Raw genomic sequence first — 18,371 nt, 5'->3', positions numbered from 1 at the left:
TCTTTGACCCCGCCGACTACTCTAAGACATCACAATCTCTTTGTCCTTGCAGCCTACCTTAGTTCCTTCTTAAACCATCTTTTCCTGGCCTTGGTTACTTAATGCAACCTGTACATGCCAATGTGCCTTCCCAGTCAAGGAGACCAGTGGCTTTCAAACTTTTTTTTTTTTTTTACCAAGATCTACAATAAGAAGTTATTATTATTATTATTATTATTATTATTTGAGATGGAGTCTTCCTCTGTTACCCAGGCTGGAGTGCAGTGGTGCCATCTTGGCTCACTGCAATCTCCATCTCCTGGGTTCAAGTGATTCTTTTGCCTCAGCCTCCTGAGTAGCTGGGACTACAGGCACACCACCATGCCTGGCTAATTTTTGTATTTTTAGTAAAGATGAGGTTTCACCATGTTGGCCAGGCTGGTCTCAAACTCCTGACTTTAGGTGATTCATCCGCCTCAGCCTCCCAAAGTTCTGGGATTACAGGTAGGAGCCAGTGCACCCAGCCAAGAAGTTTGCTTTTAATCCTGAAAAAATATACATACTCAGAAACATTTTTCACTACATTAAGAATCATGAAATCATTTTTATTGTTACAAAATGCCATGTACTCAATTTTCTATTATTCTAGTCCAGCCTATGCTATTTCATTAATAAATGTTTAAGGTCAAAAACCATTGAATTTGATTACACTACCCATGACTGGGCTGCAACTTGCCTTCTGAGAAACAGTGACCTAGATGTAGGCAGGAATTTCTTGAATAATCCTCCTGCCACTACTCTTCTCTCGAATTTATTTGTCCCAGTAGCAAGAGTGATCTTTTACAAACCTAAAGTAGATCAGGTCTCTCCAGGACTTAAGTCCTACAGAGTCCTTCATTCACTTGGCATAAAACCCAAACTCCTTCTCATAGCCCACAAGCTCCTATCTGGAAAGGCCCTTTTCCAACTTTGTTTCTACTGCACTCAACCTGAATCACCCCACTCTAGCCTCAGAGGCCTCTTCTGTTCCACCAGTGCCTGCTAATCTTGACCACTGACTTTGATGCTTTTTGCCATTCAGTTCTCAGTCCCAAAGTCATCTCCTCAGAGAGGCCTTCCCTGATCACCCTAGCCATGTCTTTTTTTTTTTCCCCCATTTATTTATTTTATTGCATTTTAGGTTCTGATAGCCATGTTTTATCACTGTTTATCAACTTACCCCTTTCCTGTTCCTCTTAGTACTTACTAGCTCCTGAAGGTATTTATTGATTTGCTTGCTTGTTTGCTTTCCAGCTGTCCCACTAGGATGTAAGCTCCACAGGAGGGGACTGTCCTAGACTCTAAGGGGAAGATTATCAACTACACAGGACTTTATCAAGGAGAGTTCTTGGGGTCAACACTGCAGGAGGGGGACAGAGAAGCAGGACTGGGCAGAGGGAGACACTGGGCTGTGATGTCATCACCACAGATGCCACAGTTTAGCCTATAGGGAGTTCTGAAGATGGGATCGCCCTTCGGAGCTCTCTAGATTTGGCTAGAGAGCCAGGCCTTTGCATCTCTTTGGTGACCAATAATTGCATGTGGGCTGCCCTAGAAAGAGAGAGTGATGCTGAGCAAGACCCAATGTGTCTTCAACTAGGTAACACCTAGCGGAGATGACAGCTGGACTAGTGAGTGGTGGCAGCACTCCCCGTCTGCAGATAGAGACCCCATCACACCATCCGCCATGAGTTCCAAACCAGACTTTTCACAACCATCACCCCAGCATGGCAGACAGTGCCAGTGCTCAGCAGTTGCCACTGTTTTGGTGGCTGTGGTTCTCCTGAAACTGCCTTTGCAAAGATTATGGCAGTGAGAGAATCTAGCATGGCTGACTCCACCTTGCTTCTGGCCTCACAGGCTGGCTGTTGTCACTCGTCACTCATTCCTGGGTGTGGGCCAAGCTAACCTTGGGAAGCATTTAGTTTAACTCTGAAGCAAGGATGATAATGGTCCCTTGCTAAAACTGACCCTTTCCTTAGTCAGGGGCTGAAACCCTGACTAATGAAAGGCCACAAGATCAGGATTATGAGAGGGGCCTGCATTCTGCTGAAATGTAGGCATAGTTCTCTATAATCTCTTACTGCATGGGAGACATGTGGCCAGAGGTCACAAAATTTGTGACTTCCTCAATTGCTCTTGTAGTTAATATCACTATTGTGGAATCTAAGATTGGTCTTTTGAGATGTTTTTAAAATTTTTCTATTCTGACAACTCACCAACTTCAACCAGACTCACAACCCATGGCCCCACTGAGAGTCAGACTCAGCATGCGAGGATCATTTCCAACACTCATATGATTTTACCCCCAGCCAATCAGCAGCACCATTCCCTGGACCCCGCCTGACTGCCAAATTATTCACAAAAATCCTAGCTCCTGAGTTCTTGGGGAGGCTGTGGTGGGTAATAAACCCCATCTTTCAAATGGCTAATCTCATGTTAAGTTAACTCTTTCTTTACTGCAATACTGCCAACTTAGTGAATTCGTTTTCTCTGTGCAATGGGCAGGAAGACCCTGTCAGGAAATTACATCCTGACCTCCCCTCTCCTTTCTGTTTCCTACTTAGGTTCTCATTACCAACCTCAAAGTCACTCTGCTCTGATAACTTGAGTCTCTCCTGATGTCCACATCTTCCCTTGAATGAGATCCTATTCCCCTACTGCTTGCCAACTTTTAAAATCAAGATTAGACTCTCCCACCACCTTCTTTGGGCCACATAATAGAATTCCTTTTCCCTTACCCAAAGGCCAATAGTTCTTCATTCTCAACAGCCCAGTTCCTTGTGCTGCCAGAAGGTGCTGTTATTGCTCTAAGGGAAAAAGTAGTGCAGAGCATTTTGATAAAAATCCAGATGGCTACTTGAGATTTGCTTTCATCAACATCTCATTGCCTATGATGTTCAGTAAGGATACTGTACTTTGGTAATATGATGATAGAGCCATATTTTCATGGTCTGTCCATGCTGGGCGGGTTTCTTCTGCTATTTGTAACACTTAGGTAAAATGAATAAAAGGGATGGGCAAGAAGGGGCTGGCCTCTTGTTTTACAGGCAAGGGACATCACTATTGGCCCAGCACTATTTTTGAGTTTTTTTGGGGGAAGGTGGCAGTGAAGATATAAAAGAACTAAGAGGCCCTGGCCTTGCTTTTAAGGAGTGGGCAATGTGGTTAATGAGAACTCTTTTCTGTTTGCATATAGCAGTAACGTGACTTTCATAAAACTTGTTCTATGCACTTTATATATATGAACTCAGGTACTCCTCACTGCAACCTTATGAGTTGGGTACTGTTATTGCTCCATTTTACAGAGGAGGAAACTGAGGCACAAAGAAGATAAGTAACTTGCTTAAGTTCACATCACTGGCAAGTGGTAAATTCAAGACTAAAACCCAAGCAGCCCGACCCAGAGCATGCACTACGTTACATGACATTGTGTTTCTTTACTAATGATTGTAGACCCTTGAACACCACACGGGAATTTTAATGTATTCAATAATATATATTTTTAACCTTTAAAATTTATAAAATAATGTATATTGACTGTTGAAAATATGAAAAATGTTGAACAATATAAATAGAAAGGTTGAAAATCAAGTATGACTCAGAGGTCACCAGTATTAATATTTTGATATATACCCTAAGTTGTTCTATGCACATTTCTAATACTCATATAGTACTTTAAAATTTAATATTGTGTTATAGGTTGTATATGAAATTTTAAAATGTAATGTTTTGTATCTAATGTTATTTTCAATTTAACATCAATTTACTTATATAATTTCCTGTTCATTTCTTCATATTATTAATTATTCCACAAAACAGATTTTTGCTTTATAACAGTTCATCACAATTTATTTAATCACCTTTCTAGCATTGCTGTTTATTGTTATTTTCAATTTTGTGCTATTATAAGTAGTGCTAAAATGAGCATTTTCATGCAAAAAGCTTCTTTTGCATCTCAGATTCTTTTTTTTGAGGTTTATTTCCAACAGATTTTTTTGTTGTTGTTTAAAATTACCCTTCAAATGATACTTAGTGAATATTGCCAATTTTCTTTTCACAAAAGCTATATCAACTTACACACCCCAGATGTGTATGAAATGATAAAGAGTATTTTATCTCACTCTTGCCAAACTTGACTGTTATATTTTAATATAATTCCATGAGTCTAGCTGAGTTGGTGTACTGATTAGAGTAATTTAACATGGTATTCTGGTGTTAATTTACATTTTTTTTACTGTTGAGTTTGAACTTTTTTTTAATTAAAAAAATTTGGTTTAAGTTTTTTAAAAATAGTAGAGACATTGTCTCACTATGTTACCCAGGCTGGTCTCAAACTTCTAGGCTCAAGCGATCCTCCCACCTCAGCCTCTCTGAGAGCTGGGATGTGCTACAGCTACACCTCTTTTAACAAAGACTCTTATTGACAAAGACTCTCTCCTTCACTACATTTGAGTCAGCTCCTTGGGGCCGCCTTTTCAACTAAGTCCTAACCTTGGACTCTGCCCTTGGCCAGTTTTAGCAAGAATGGTGCTGAGTCCGTTTATCTAAGATTCCCCCATCCTCAGCATCTGACGAAATTCCTCAAACTTCACTCTTGGTTTCTAATCATCTTTGATATCTGATCAAATTTATCTTCCCCACCCTTGATGTCTTATCACCCTGGCCTGCTTTCAGCAAGAATCTCCCTACCTTTGATGTATCCTCTTAGTAATTTTCCATCCACTGACCCCTCACCCTACTGCTTGACTGTAAATCTCCACTTGCCCTTGTTGTATTTGGAGTTGAGCCCAAGCTCTCTTCCCTGCAGCAAAACCCCCATTGCAATAGTCCCTTGTATAAGACAAAGTAGCAAACACAAGAAACCATGTTTGCTCGTTTCTGCTTGCCCATATGATTTAACAAAACCCCTGCCTCTGTGATGATGTGCAGCTTTGAAGACAAAACAAGATAGAGCACATGGCCTCCCACATCTTTTCCCTGAGTCACTGTATTCCTTAACAGATAAATAATCCTAATCCTTTTCTCTTCCTACAAAAAAGATAAAGTCTGATAGTGTTAGTGTGCGACCCTGGCTGTGGGACCCCGACCCACGGAGGCAGGCACTCAATAGACTCGAGGCAGGACGCATGGTGACCGGTACCGACTTTATTGGGATCTCCGGGCGACTCAAGCGGGAAGGGAAGAATCGCGCACGCTTTCTTTGTTCGGTTGACTTTATAGGGACAGAGGGCCTGGGGCGGTAGGAGAGCTGACCTGGCAGGTAGTAATTGGCTAGGTTGATTGCTGGGCAGGAAGCCTGCCGGGTGGGAGCTTGTGGGACGGGAGGTTACGGGAGAGCTGGTGGGGCGGATGGTGATTGGTTCAGTGGGCCGCTGGGCGGGAAGGTTGCTGGTCTTGGGTTCGGCCAGGATAGAGTGAGATAAGGGACCCTCCCTGTGGGGGAGGAAGGGCCTTCCTTTTCGGGAATTAGGCCCTTTCCACATGGCTGGGGAACGGGGCCAAAAGTCCTCTACCAGACAGTTAGTGATTGTGCCTCTATGATCTATAACCAGATGTACTCTTACACCCAGACTTTGATGTAGTTCTGCATTAATGTGACTTCTGAGCAAGTCTGATGTGACGTTGCACACTGATACCCCACCACCTGTATATAAGCAGTGGGCTGAAGCACTGGTCTGGGGTAGTCTAACAGGAATGCTCCTGGGCTACCAGCTTCAGTCTCTGTCCTCAAGACTTCTGGATAAAACTAAGTTCAATTCTTTAAAACCTTGATTTTTTTGCTTGTTTAGTTGACACTTGAATAGTCTTCCTTACCATCCAACAAATGTCACGATGAATTTTTCTTTAACATTGTAGACTACTGCAGGAGGACGGCAGATTGATGAACACTTTGAAAGCCTGCTTGGTATTACTTTGTAAAGATGAGTGTTTGCCTACCCTATGACCACACTTCCCCACCTAGGACACTCTTCCCAAGGGGTGCCAGGACCACCACACCCACAGTGTGGGGCAGGAAGTTGTGCACTGTGCAACTGCAGGAGGGTGCCATTTACATCACAGGTGTCTCGCGGGTATGAACATGGTGGTGATACAGGATTTCTCTTGGCCCCTTTGCTGGACTCATAGAAAGGGTGCCCCATCTACTCAGCCCACTGTGCTCAACCTCTTGTGGGAGGGAGATTGTGAGTGACTGCAGGATCCAGCCAACACTCCAGGCACTGATACAGGAGCAAACTCCATGCAGAGCCAATGGCCAGACCAGCTGTGTCACCTTGAGGGGAATGTGGCAGCACCCAGGTAAGGGTGCCTGCAACCCTGAAGCCCAAGAGGGGGTGTTACAGTGCTCCTTTAATTCTGCCATCTACAGACAGCAGCATGTTAGCAGCTCAGTTGTCTCCTTGTCTCATTGTGTGGGGCAGCTGCCCTCCACCAGTGAGGGTAAAGAGCCAGTGTGACAGCCTTTCTGAGTGCCTGCATTTGGTAGGGTCCTGAGCTCTTGTCCAGCATTCAAGAAGAATGAGGTCACACAGATAATTGAAGGATGGTGAAGGCAGAGAATTTTACTGAGTGATGAAAACAGCTCCAGTAGAGAGGGGAGCTAGAGAGAGGACAGGAAGAGTAGTTTGTCTTCCCCAAAGTCAGGTTGTCTCTTCCCTGAAGTCAGGTCATCTCCCCCTCTACTGATTGAGTCTGGGGTCTTTATAGGCACAGGATGGGGAGTGTGTGCTGATTGGTTTGTGAGTGTGCAAAAAAGGTTAAAGCAAAGTCACCACTCAAAGATGCACACAACAGCATAGGAAAACAATTAGAAAAGAGTAGGTATATGCAAAATAGGTGAAGGGTGGGGATCAATCAGAGGAAAGCACACCAAACAGGAAGACAAGTTCTCAATCTGGTCTGAGGATTTAACCTGTGTCTTGGCTTTTAGGCTTTAAACTGCCTTTGGCTTGGAGGTGGGGTTTCACCAGGGACCTGCACCTCTCTGCCTAGGCATTTGGCTGCCTTCTGTCACTCTCAGTGGCCCATCTTGGAGACATGCCAAGGCTGTTCATGTATGTAGCTTAACCCCTCTGATAGGGTTTGGATGTGTGTCCCCTCCATATCTCATGTCGAAATGTAATCCCCAGTGTTAGAGGTAGGGCCTATTGGGAGGTGTTGAATCGTGGGGAGGAATTCCTCCCTCATCAATGGCTTGGCATCATCCCCTTGGTGATGAGTGGGTTCTTGCTCAGTTAGTTCATATGAGATCTGGCCGTTTATCAGTCTGGGACCTCCTCCTCCTTTATCTTGCTTCTGCTCTCACCACGTGACACGGTGGCTTCCCCTTGCCTTCTGCCATGATTGCAAGCTTCCTGAGGCCCTCACCAGAAGCTAAGCAGATGTTGGTGCCATGCTTCTCATATAGCCTGCAGAACTGTAAGACAATTAAACCTCTTTTATAAACTACCTAGTCTCAGATATTTCTTTATATACAAGAACAGCTGAATACATGCTTCAGGTCTCAATTTCTTTCCTAAAATAAGGACAGTAAGAGTGCCCGCCACGGGGCTTGAGGGGGATTGTTACCACCTTTCCCTCTGTTCCTCAGAGTTCAGATGTAGACTCTGGAGTTAGACGGATCAAGCAAAATCATTAATTTCATTACCGGGAAAACTCAATTGAAGAATGCAGGTGGATTTGTGGGTAGAATCAGGCTTCCTACCTCTTCCTCCTCACAACTACCACCGTCTTGTTCCATCTCTCTCACCCCAAATCCCACAACCAATTCTGCTCCAGTAGGCTTACTCCTGGGAGGAACAAATGATTTGTACATTCGGATGGGCCTTGAGGAAATATGGATTGCAGAGGGGTGACAGTACTGCAGGAGTCCTCTATGAAGCAGTGAGCAAGATGGGGTTGAGAGAGAGGCCTGGGAGGCAGTGGACGTCTCTTTCTTTCTAGGTCGGAATGTAAGGAGTAAGGGGGAAAATGCTTCTTGACATCTACCTTGTATATTTGAAGTGAGTGTTAAATGCTGTCAAGTGAGTATCACAGTGCCTGACAGAGGAAATGCTTATGAAAACATCAGCTATGATTTTGTAATTATCATTACAGTTGGCAAAGCCAAGCCAGCCAGTGTCTCCTTCAGTTGACTTTGCAAATCCCTGTTCTAAACCACTCCAACATGATTTAAAATGAAGATACAGGCCATCTAATTTTTTAAAATTTTCAGTTCTTGTAGTGCATTTCATTATGATAGTGGGTCTACTATATACTTCATTCTTAATTTTTTGAGCAGAATTTCCAGAAGAAGAATGCTAGAGTGAGCTTTTTTCCTTCCTTCTTTTTTTCCTTTCTTCCTTCTTATGTTGATTTCCGATTTTAATAAAATTGCTTCTTGTGTTTGACCAGCAACAATACTGTTGATTCAGTTTAAGATAGATTTTTTAAATTACTGGCTTCTAAAGAAGTTTCTAAAAATCAGATTGGACGGTAAATATCAGATAACTTCAGGAAATCTTTGGAAATTATTATATAATTTAAAAATTTGACCAACAATTGTAATATATTACAGGTTGACCATTTCTATCCAAAATGCCTGTTACCGGAAATGTTCTAGATTATTTTGGGGGAGGTTTGAAAGATTTGCGTTATAGATGAGCACCCTAATTTGAAAACCTGAACTCTGAAATGCTCCGGTGAGCATTCCCTTTGAGTGTCATATTGGCACTCAAAAAGTTTCAGATTTTGGAGCATTTTGAATTGTGGATTTTCAAATTAGCAATTTTCAACCTGTAACAGGTTTCTTCTTATTTAATTATCCTGTATCTTTTGGGTAAACCTTATTTGACCGTAGAAGATGTATTTTAAACATACTAACACAATTAAATGGTCAATTATTTTTCTAAAATGTATGAGTAAGATTCATAAATGAGATTGAATTTCTTTTTTTCTGGTCTGCTATCTCTGTTAACATTTAAAAATACTATTATACTAATTTTGCTCAATAAATTGGGAAGCTTTTCGTGGTTATGAATACTCTGAAACTTTTTATTGAGCCTGAGTAATATATTTGTTCTTTGAATCTTTGAAAAGTTCCCCATCTGAGCTGGGATACTTTTTAATCACATAAAATGATTTCATAATGTTTGCAATTTTTTAAACCATAGTCACTGATTTTTGGTCGGGTTTGGAACTTTGTTTTAGGGAAATTATCTCAGATTATCTGGGTAGTCCCAGTGTAATCAGGAGAGAGCCCCCACCTCTTAGTTGATACCGTGATTTTGGACTTCTAGCCTCCAGAACTTTGAGAGAATAACACATTTCTGTTACTTTAAACTATCTAGACTGTGATACCTTGTTACAGCAGCCCTGGAAAACTAACATAATCGGGAATCTCCTTAAATGCCAACCAACAAATGTCTTTATTAAAAGACACCCTGTTGAAAGGCTGAAGTGGAAGGATTGCTTGAGCCCAAGAGTTTGAGGCTGCAGTGCGCTATGCTTGCACCACTGTACTCTAGCCGGGGTGACAGAATGAGACCTGGTCTCTCTCTAAAAACAACAACAACAACAACAACAAAAAACCTATCTTGTTTTGCAAAAATGAAATCTCCATAGGACGTGAATGTCCTATTGATATCTGTTGCATAATATTGCTCTGGAACACGCCATTTTTCTATTAAAAAACTTTGTGACTAATATCACTGCAGAATGTCTATCCTCTTTTCTCGAATGCATGGCACGTTTGTGGTTAAGCTTTTTTCATATAAAGAAATTGATTTCAAAATATCATATAATATGGTGGATGGAGAATTACTATAATTTTTATTTTGTAGGCCCCTACCCAAGACCCAAGCAGCACTGTTCAGGTATGGTTTGGATAAGAAAAAGAAACACTTAGAAAATCCCTCAACCTGAAAATTAATGCTTTGATTGGAACAGAGACAGTCTCACTTGAAGAATTACAGTCCAGAACCACCTTCAACTCTCTGAGACCGGTATTTTCTTTCAAGCACTTTTTCCTGAGAGCTCTTTCTGTGAAGAGCCTTTCCCCGAACCCATCACGGCTCCACTTAAATGCTCATCAGGTTAAACAGTACAGTAAGCCAGAGAAATCCAAAATCCTTCCCCAGGGAAAGTAAGGAGTAAGGCAATGGAAGGATGGGAATCCGTGATTTGCTTGGAGAAGGTGGGATATACCCTTTGATTCCCACTCCGTAGTCCTCCATATCAGGACCATGGCGCTTCCGCCACCACCATTTTTTTTGTTTTATTTATTTATTTATTTATTTATTTTATTTATTTATTTTAGTTTTACTTTAAGTTCTGGGATACATGTGCAGAACATACAGGTTTGTTACATAGGTATACATGTGCCATGGTGGTTTGCTGCACCTATCAACCCGTCATCTAGGTTTGTTCCTTTTTTTTTTTCTTCTTTATTTCTTTTTATTTTTCCTTTTCTTCTCGTCATCTATATTTTAAGCCTCACATGCATTAGGTATTTGTCCTAATGCTCTCCCTTCCCTTGCTCCCCACCCCCAACAAGCCCCGGTGTGTGATGTTCCCCTCCCTGTGTCCATTTGTTCTCATTGTTCAACTCCCACTTAGGAGTGAGAACATGTGGTGTTTGGTTTTCTGTTCCTCTGTTAGTTTGCTGAGGATGACGATTTCCAGCTTCGTCCATGTCCCTGCAAAGGACATCAATTCATTCTTTTTTATGGCTGCATAGTATTCCATGGCACTATCACTAAATTTTATGCAAACAGTTCTTCTTCCCAGTCCCACAGTTTTCTTTCCAAACAAGAGCCCTGTTAACTTTCATTTGAGCTGCTGTGATGGTTCTTTGACTCCCCTTCCTGGCCTCAGCTTTTAATTGGCCCCTGATTTTGTGACCAGATTATTTTAACTTAAAATAGTTTTAAAAATATCACTTCCATTCTTTACTGAAGCTTTGAAAATCTGTTTACTAGGAGTTAATTATGTGCAAGACATTGTATACATTTGTGTTGTTTTAAGCCGTAGAGGCTGCAATACTCTGTCACAGCAGCTCCAGCAAGCTAATGCAAGCAGGCATCTTCTTAAATGCCAAGCAGCTAATGCCTTTATCAAGAGCCATCTTGTTTTGCAAAAATCATGTCCCAATAATTTATTCTTAGAGGAAAAATAAGAGTCAGAAATAATTACTAGCTCTGATGATTTTTTTTTTATTTGCAGAAAAACCAAATGGTGTTTTTTTTTTAAGACACCATGTAAGAACAATTTTCAATAAATGTTTGATCTTAAGTATTGTAGGGACATGGATGAACCTGGAAACCATCATTCTCAGCAAACTGACAGAACAGCAGAAGATCAAACACCGCATGTTCTCACTCATAGGCAGGTGTTGAACAATGAGAACACATGGACACAGGGAGGGGAGCACTACACACTGGGGTCAGTTGGGGGGAAATAGGGGAGGGACGGTGGGGGGTGGGGAGCTGGGGAGAGATAGCAAGGGGAGAGATGCCAGATGTAGGTGATGGGGAGGAAGGCAGCAAATCACACTGCCACGTGTGTACCTATGCAACAATCTTGCATGTTCTTCACATGTACCTCAAAACCTAAAATGCCATAAAATAAATAAATGGGGAAAAAAAAAGCTCAAAAAAAAAAAAAAAAGAATAGTTTGCTTTTCTGAGTGGTGTAGGGGCTTGGGTTTGGAGAATCTGAATTTGGAATGAAGTAGGGAATGTGAGAAAGAGTCTTTCCTGTAGCCCAGTGGCTCTCAAACTTTAGCCAGCATCAGCATCACTGGAGGGCTGTGGCAACACAAATTGCAGGGTCACGGTCTTAGAGTTTCTGACTCAGTAAGCCTGGAGTGGGGCCTGGGGCTCTGCATTTTATCAAGCTCCCAGTGCTCCCAATGCTCTAATTCAAGACCACACTCTGAGGATGCTCTGACTCACTCAGTGTGCCTGGGCCAAGGTAGATAATTCTTCATTTGCTTTTCTTTTCAGGGCAGTGGAGTTTCTTATAAGGTACCTCACCCTGAGAATTCATTGGGGGTAATGTAGATAAAGGGTTAATACAGTGCTGGCACATAGTAGGTAATAAATGATGAATGTCAGCATCATAAACCCTCTGAGCAATTGGCTATATGATAAATACTCTTGGCAGGTTGATATCAGTGAGTGTGAGGCCAATTAAGTTTTAAAGCATTTGTGAGTTCCTTATGTTTTCCCAGCTTCACATCGAAACACAGAGAAGACCATGGAGTACAACACAAGCACATCCTATTTCAAGTCTTCAACTTGAACTTGCTAAATAAGCACTTGACTTAAATGCTTGGCACCAGTTTGCTAGTGTGAACGGGTAGAACAGTTAACTCACTCAATGCCCCAATAATTCTCTTTCGTGTAAAGTTCTCTTTCAAACACATTTGACTTCTTTGGTAAATACACATGTAGGATATTAGAAAAACAAGGAAAATGAACACAGGACTCATTAGATTTAACGTCAGCATTGAGAGTTAAAAATAACCTATGTGTCTTGGGGAAATGCATCTTCTAGAATAGTGCTATTCAAAATGTGGTCTGCAGATGGGCTGGACCATGACTCTTGGTTACCAGTCCCCAGATGAGGTAAGAAGCATGTACTAGAATGTAAATTCAGGGAAACCAACCACATCACTACACACACTATTTAGTTCCACTGGCCTTTTTTAGGGGGTGGGAACAAGAATTTCCTGAGGAAGGAAGCTGCATTGATTACATTCTGGCACAAGCTCCTTTTTGGACCCTCACCTTGAGCTGTTCCAGAAGAGAATGAGGTCATCAAGACTTCATAAAAGCTACAAATCCTCCGTGGACTCTGTCCCCTCTTAGCCTGAATCAGGGACCCTGTGTATGTACAATTCTATTGTCAACCCACAGTTTAACAGAGAGGCTCTCTTAAAAAAAAAATAATGTTTACTTAGGGATTAGGGAATTGCAAGGTGATACGCATGCCATGATAAGCTATATTCATATTCCAGGAGGTGTGGGAAAATAATTTCTTTCTTTGATTATTATTAGTATTTTTAAATTTTAATTTTTAATTTTATTTTTTCTCTTACCTCCCCGAATATGAACATAGCTTATTATAGCATGCATATTTTATTTTGAGATAAAATAACTATCTCAAAACTTTGAGATAATTATCCATGGCTACAAGGACCAATAATAATGATGCCAGCTCGAGCTCGGACCGGCGGTTGCTGGGCAGATTTCCTTCCAGAAGTATTTTTTTGTGTGTAAGGTTGTGATGCCCTTTGTGTAAGATTTTGGTTTTTGCAATCTTTGGGGAGAGTTCTGACACCTGCAATAACATGGAGGAACCTCGAGGCTATTATGCTAAGTGAAAGAAGCTAGCGACAAAAGGACCAATGCTGTGTAGTTCCACGTGATACGAGGTACCTAGAGTCATGAAATTCACAGAGACAGAAAGTCGTCCGGAGGTGACCTGGGGCTGGGGGAGGGTGAATGCGGTTATTTTTTTTAATGGGTCTAGAGTTCCTGATGGCATCTTGAAGAAGGTTTGGAATTAGTGGTGAATGTTGCACCACATTGTAGAGGTAACTGTAATGCCACCAACTGTACCCTTACCAGTGGTTAAATGATAACTTTTATGCTATATGTAGTTTACCACAATAAAATACACAAAAAGTACACATTGATGTGTACATCTACTATGTACCCCAAAACATTTTCAAAATAATTCAAAAATAATTAAGTGCATGCTAGTTTGAAAAAATAAAATAATATACATACACACATACAAGGCAAAAGTGAGAGAGCCTGAGATAGACAACAACCCTCCTTCCCTTCCCCCAGTCTCCGAAAACGCAGGGAAACAAATATCCCAAGAGACTTAGGAACTACTCCTAAGTTGCTGGTGGACCATCCAGAAGGGCCCTGTGATCAGGCTTTGGAGGACGCAGAGGTGGTGGGAGGCAGAATTTTTCTGGGTGTGGGTGCAGCCTGCAGGCTGCCTTGCCTAAGACCACCAGGACTAGACCCTTCTGTGGGACCCACCAAGATGGGGCCACACCAAGATCTGCTTCTCTCTCTCCCAGCGCCAGGACACCCTGTAGGCACCCAGGGAAATGAAAGGGCAAGAAAGAGAATGCTATTTGTATTAAAATAGAAGGGATAAAATTGTCCTTTTTATTTATTTGAGACAGTGTCTTAGTTTGTTCTCAGGTCGTATGAGACTGGGTAATTTATGGGGAATTACCTGAGACTGTGTAATTTATGGGGAAGTGCAACACATTTAAACCACCAGATCTCATGAGGGCTCACTCACGATGATGAGAACAGACTGGGGGAAACTGCCCCCTTGATCAAATTGTCTCCCACCAGGTCCCTCCCTAACACATAGGGATTACAGTTCGAGATGAGATTTGGGTGGTCGCACAGAGCCACACCACATGAGACAGGATCTCGCTCACCCTCAGGCTGGGGTGCAGTGGTGCCATCACAGCTCACTGTAGCCTCAGACACTTGAGCTTGAGTGATCCTCTCACTTAGCTCCTGAGCAGCCATGGGCCACCATGCATGGCTAATTTTAATTTTTTTGTTTATTTGTTTGTTTGTAGAGTTAAGGTCTTGCTATGTTGACAGGCTGGTCTCAAACTTCTGGCCTCAAGTGATCCTCCTGCCTCAGCCTCCCAACTCACTGGGATTACAGACATGAGCCATGGTGCCTAGCCAAAATTGTCTTGATAGCAAAATTAAATTTTCTGTCATCAGTGGAAATGAAATGATTAAACCAGACAACCACTCTGAAGTGAGTAATGAAACACGACCTGTGTGAAAGTGTCTCAAACCGTCTTCCACTGCATCCACCCTCACTACTCACTCCCTTTTCCTAACTTAATGAGGAAAACGTGTTGGGAAAACAAGCTAACCAGGATGCTTTAGAGCTACTCAGAGGAGAGAGGTAGTTGGGCCTTCTACAAGTCAGCAGTCTGGGAAGTAGAAAAGTTCCTTTTTAAAGTTTCCTTTCTTGTTAAAGGATAAGTGTGCTAATAACTTTGTGAAGCCCTATCCTATGTAGCTGTTAGACATGCCATGCTTACAGGCACGTAGCACATTCTATGTCCTTGTACTTTAACCAAAATATATGTGCTGCATGTGCTCACAGGCATGTTCCAGATCTCCATTGCTTTTAGCTGTTTAGAAAAGTTTTAAGTTGTTAGCCAATCGGGTTTTAGTTTAGATTGTGAGGTCTGGCTCCAGCCAATGGAGATCAGACACAGCAGTAAGGATGACCCCAAATGTGTATGGGAAAAATTTGTGTTTTTTTCCTTTGTTCATTGTACTCTCGTGGCAAGATGGCTAGCGAGAGTGCCCTTCCTGAAGTCCAGGAAGTAAAAGTTGCATTGCTGAAAGATTCTTTGTCTTAGTGCTAATTTTTCTTGGCAGCACCGAGCATCTATTTCCAACAACAGTGTGGCAGCTCACTCTGCCCCAGCCACAGCTCTGCTTCTAAAGTAAAACCAAATGGAAACCCTGACATTAGCAGAGGCCTTTACCATCAAGCTTGGTGGGGACCAATGAGGCATTTGCTATCTGACTTGACCGTGAAAGAGAGGCCTGGCCGTGGAGAGGGAGTTGGATATGGAGAACTGGGGGTCTAGCTCAGGTGAGCGTTGTGGGAATCCACATCAAGAAGGAGGCAGGGTTGGTATCCAGGAGTGAGAGTCCTTGGAAGGCTGTGTTTCACTGACCATGCAGGTGCTTTGGAATAAAAAGCAGCGTGGGCACCAGAGCTCTGGAGCTGTGTGCCTCCCCTCCTGGCCTCACCATGACCCGCCCTGCCCTTCTCCACGACCTGTTCCTGCCACCCTTTGCCTCCTGGTAGCAGCTGCCAATTCTTTTCCTCTATGCTATACATATTTTTACACCTCTTTTCTGTATTCCTTCTAAACTAAGTTGGAGCCGCCGGATGCCAACCTCCTGCATCTGTGCAAGAAACCTGAACCTCCCACTTTCCATTCCCCAACCAGGCCAGTGTGGCACCAACGGGGCTCTGGCCAAGGACTCTGGCTTGCTATGAAGAAGTGAACAACGGGGGAGCCATCCCAGGGGGTTACACACAGGGGCTATTTCTGCCCATGTATCTGACACTGACCCTAGGCCTATTCGTACTTCATTTTCTTCATTTGAAAAATGAGGCTACTAATGGGATCTATTGCACAGGGTTGTTGTGAGGCACATATGAGTTTATATGTGTAAGTGCTAAGCAGAGGACCTGGTACCACATGGTATGCTCTTGATGTGTCCCCAATTCTCAATCTGTCACTGTTCCTTCCCCACATTCCATTTAGGGTGAAGAAAAAATTTACCAGCATGACCTCCAGAGACCTGCCTCATCTGTCACTTTCCTACTTCTCTGGCTCCCTGCACCCACTGTTTATGCCTCCTGAAATGCTCCTGTCAGTCCTCTCCACAGGGACCTGCTCCTTCCAAGGCATAGGACTTTGCCCACACCACGCCCTCTGCCTGGAAGGCTATCTCCTCCCCCATGACTGATTCTCACTCACAGGTCTGACCTCAACTCAGCCATTGCTTCCTCTGGGAAGCCTCTGATTTCACCAACTTGGCCCTCCAGCCAGCTCCCTAGCAGCTCTTAGGGAAGTTGGAATGCGGTGTTAGTATGTGAGATTCGATCCGCTTGTCACCCTGTGGCTCCAGGCTCAATGAAGGCATGTGCAGCCCCTGCTGCCCTGTCTGTTCTATGTCTGGCCCCTAATGTAATGCCTTTTGCATGGATCCCAAAAAATATATGTTGAATGAATGAGTGAATGAATGCGTTAGGGAATGCATGCTCACTTTGCTTTTCTTCTATATCTCGAACCAAGCAATTGAGAACAAGAATCTTTTCTTTCCCATTGCAAGTCACCAAACATGATGGAAAGCCTCCCTCTAGCATGGCTGTCCTTAAGTTTCTGCTCCCTTGGGGCTCCTAATGGCTTCAGAATCCCCTACGGACTCACTCTGCTGGGCACGCGGTCTGAAACCCAAGAGACTCAGGCAATACCCAATTAGCCGGCCAGCCGCTGCACGCCACAGGTGTTGGTGGTCCCTTCTGAGATGGGGGTGCCTCCTGTACTTCATCCACCAGTAGGCTATTACCAATTTCCACCCCCTAGTTTTCCTGGGCTTAATCCTGTTCCTGGCACAGATGTGAATTGTGCTTTAGTAGTTATAGGCACAGAGGATTTTTCTGATCCTTCGAAGGTAAGGAGACACATGGGCTGAAAACGAGCCAGGCCTGGCTCCTTCTAGGAGCTTTCAGAGGGCAAAATGCAGCCAATCGGCCAAGACCCCCTGTCCATCCACACATTTATCCGGGCACTTGCCACCCGTGGCCCCTCAGCTTGTCTTGCCAGTGGGCTGTGAGGTGTTGCTGCCTCTCAGGCCTTGCTTCTCTCTGCACATTTGTTCTGCTCGTCTCTTGCTATGGAGTGATTTCTTTATTCTGTGTTTTTAGTGGGATGTAAAGAGAAGCTGGGCCCCAACACAGGCTCTGCTATCTTCAGCTGCCTGGCGTTAGGTGTGGGGATGGATCACATGGACTGAACATGTCCCCTCTGCCACCCCTTCAGCAGGCACAGGGGAGGGCACTTTCCTGTACAAAAGTTGTTGGCGTGGCAGGCAGCACCATCAAATTCAATGGTCTGTGGAGCCCAATGCTTCCATAATAAACTTTTCTTCTAATCTTTTACAGAGTTCTCTGGAGTTAGAGAACCAGTATGACATACATTTTAAAAAACAGCTGTCTATCACAAAAAGGAGTATTACAATACATAATAAAATAAAACCATCAAAATGGCTGTTGAAATAAATAACACATATTCATTTTTAAAAATAGATAATATATTTACAACAGCTCAAAATTCTGAAACTATGGACTAGTATTCAGTAGAAATTCTCTCACCCTAGTCCCCCATCTATCCAGTTTCCACACTCCCTCCAAAACAAGTAACCACTGTTTTTTTAACTCTTTATTTTGAAATAATACAAACTCACAAGAAATTGAAAAATTAATAAAGAGAATTCCTGGCCGGGCGCGGTGGCTCACACCTGTAATCCCAGCACTTTGGGAGGCCAAAGTGGGTGGATCACGAGGTCAAGAGATCGAGACCATCCTGGCCAATATGGTGAAACCCCGTCTCTACTAAAAATACAAAAATTGGCTGGTCGTGGTGGCACGCGCCTGTGGTCCCAGCTACTCGGGAGGCTGAGGCAGAAGAATCGCTTGAGCCCAGGAGGCAGAGGTTGTGGTGAGCTGAGATTGTGCCACTGCACTCCAGCCTGGCGACAGAGCAAGGCTCCGTCTCA

Source organism: Cebus imitator, unplaced genomic scaffold, assembly GCF_001604975.1.
Source record: "Cebus imitator isolate Cc_AM_T3 unplaced genomic scaffold, Cebus_imitator-1.0 Scaffold6, whole genome shotgun sequence".
NCBI lineage: Eukaryota > Metazoa > Chordata > Mammalia > Primates > Cebidae > Cebus > Cebus imitator.
Note: the sequence above shows the minus strand (reverse complement) of the source record.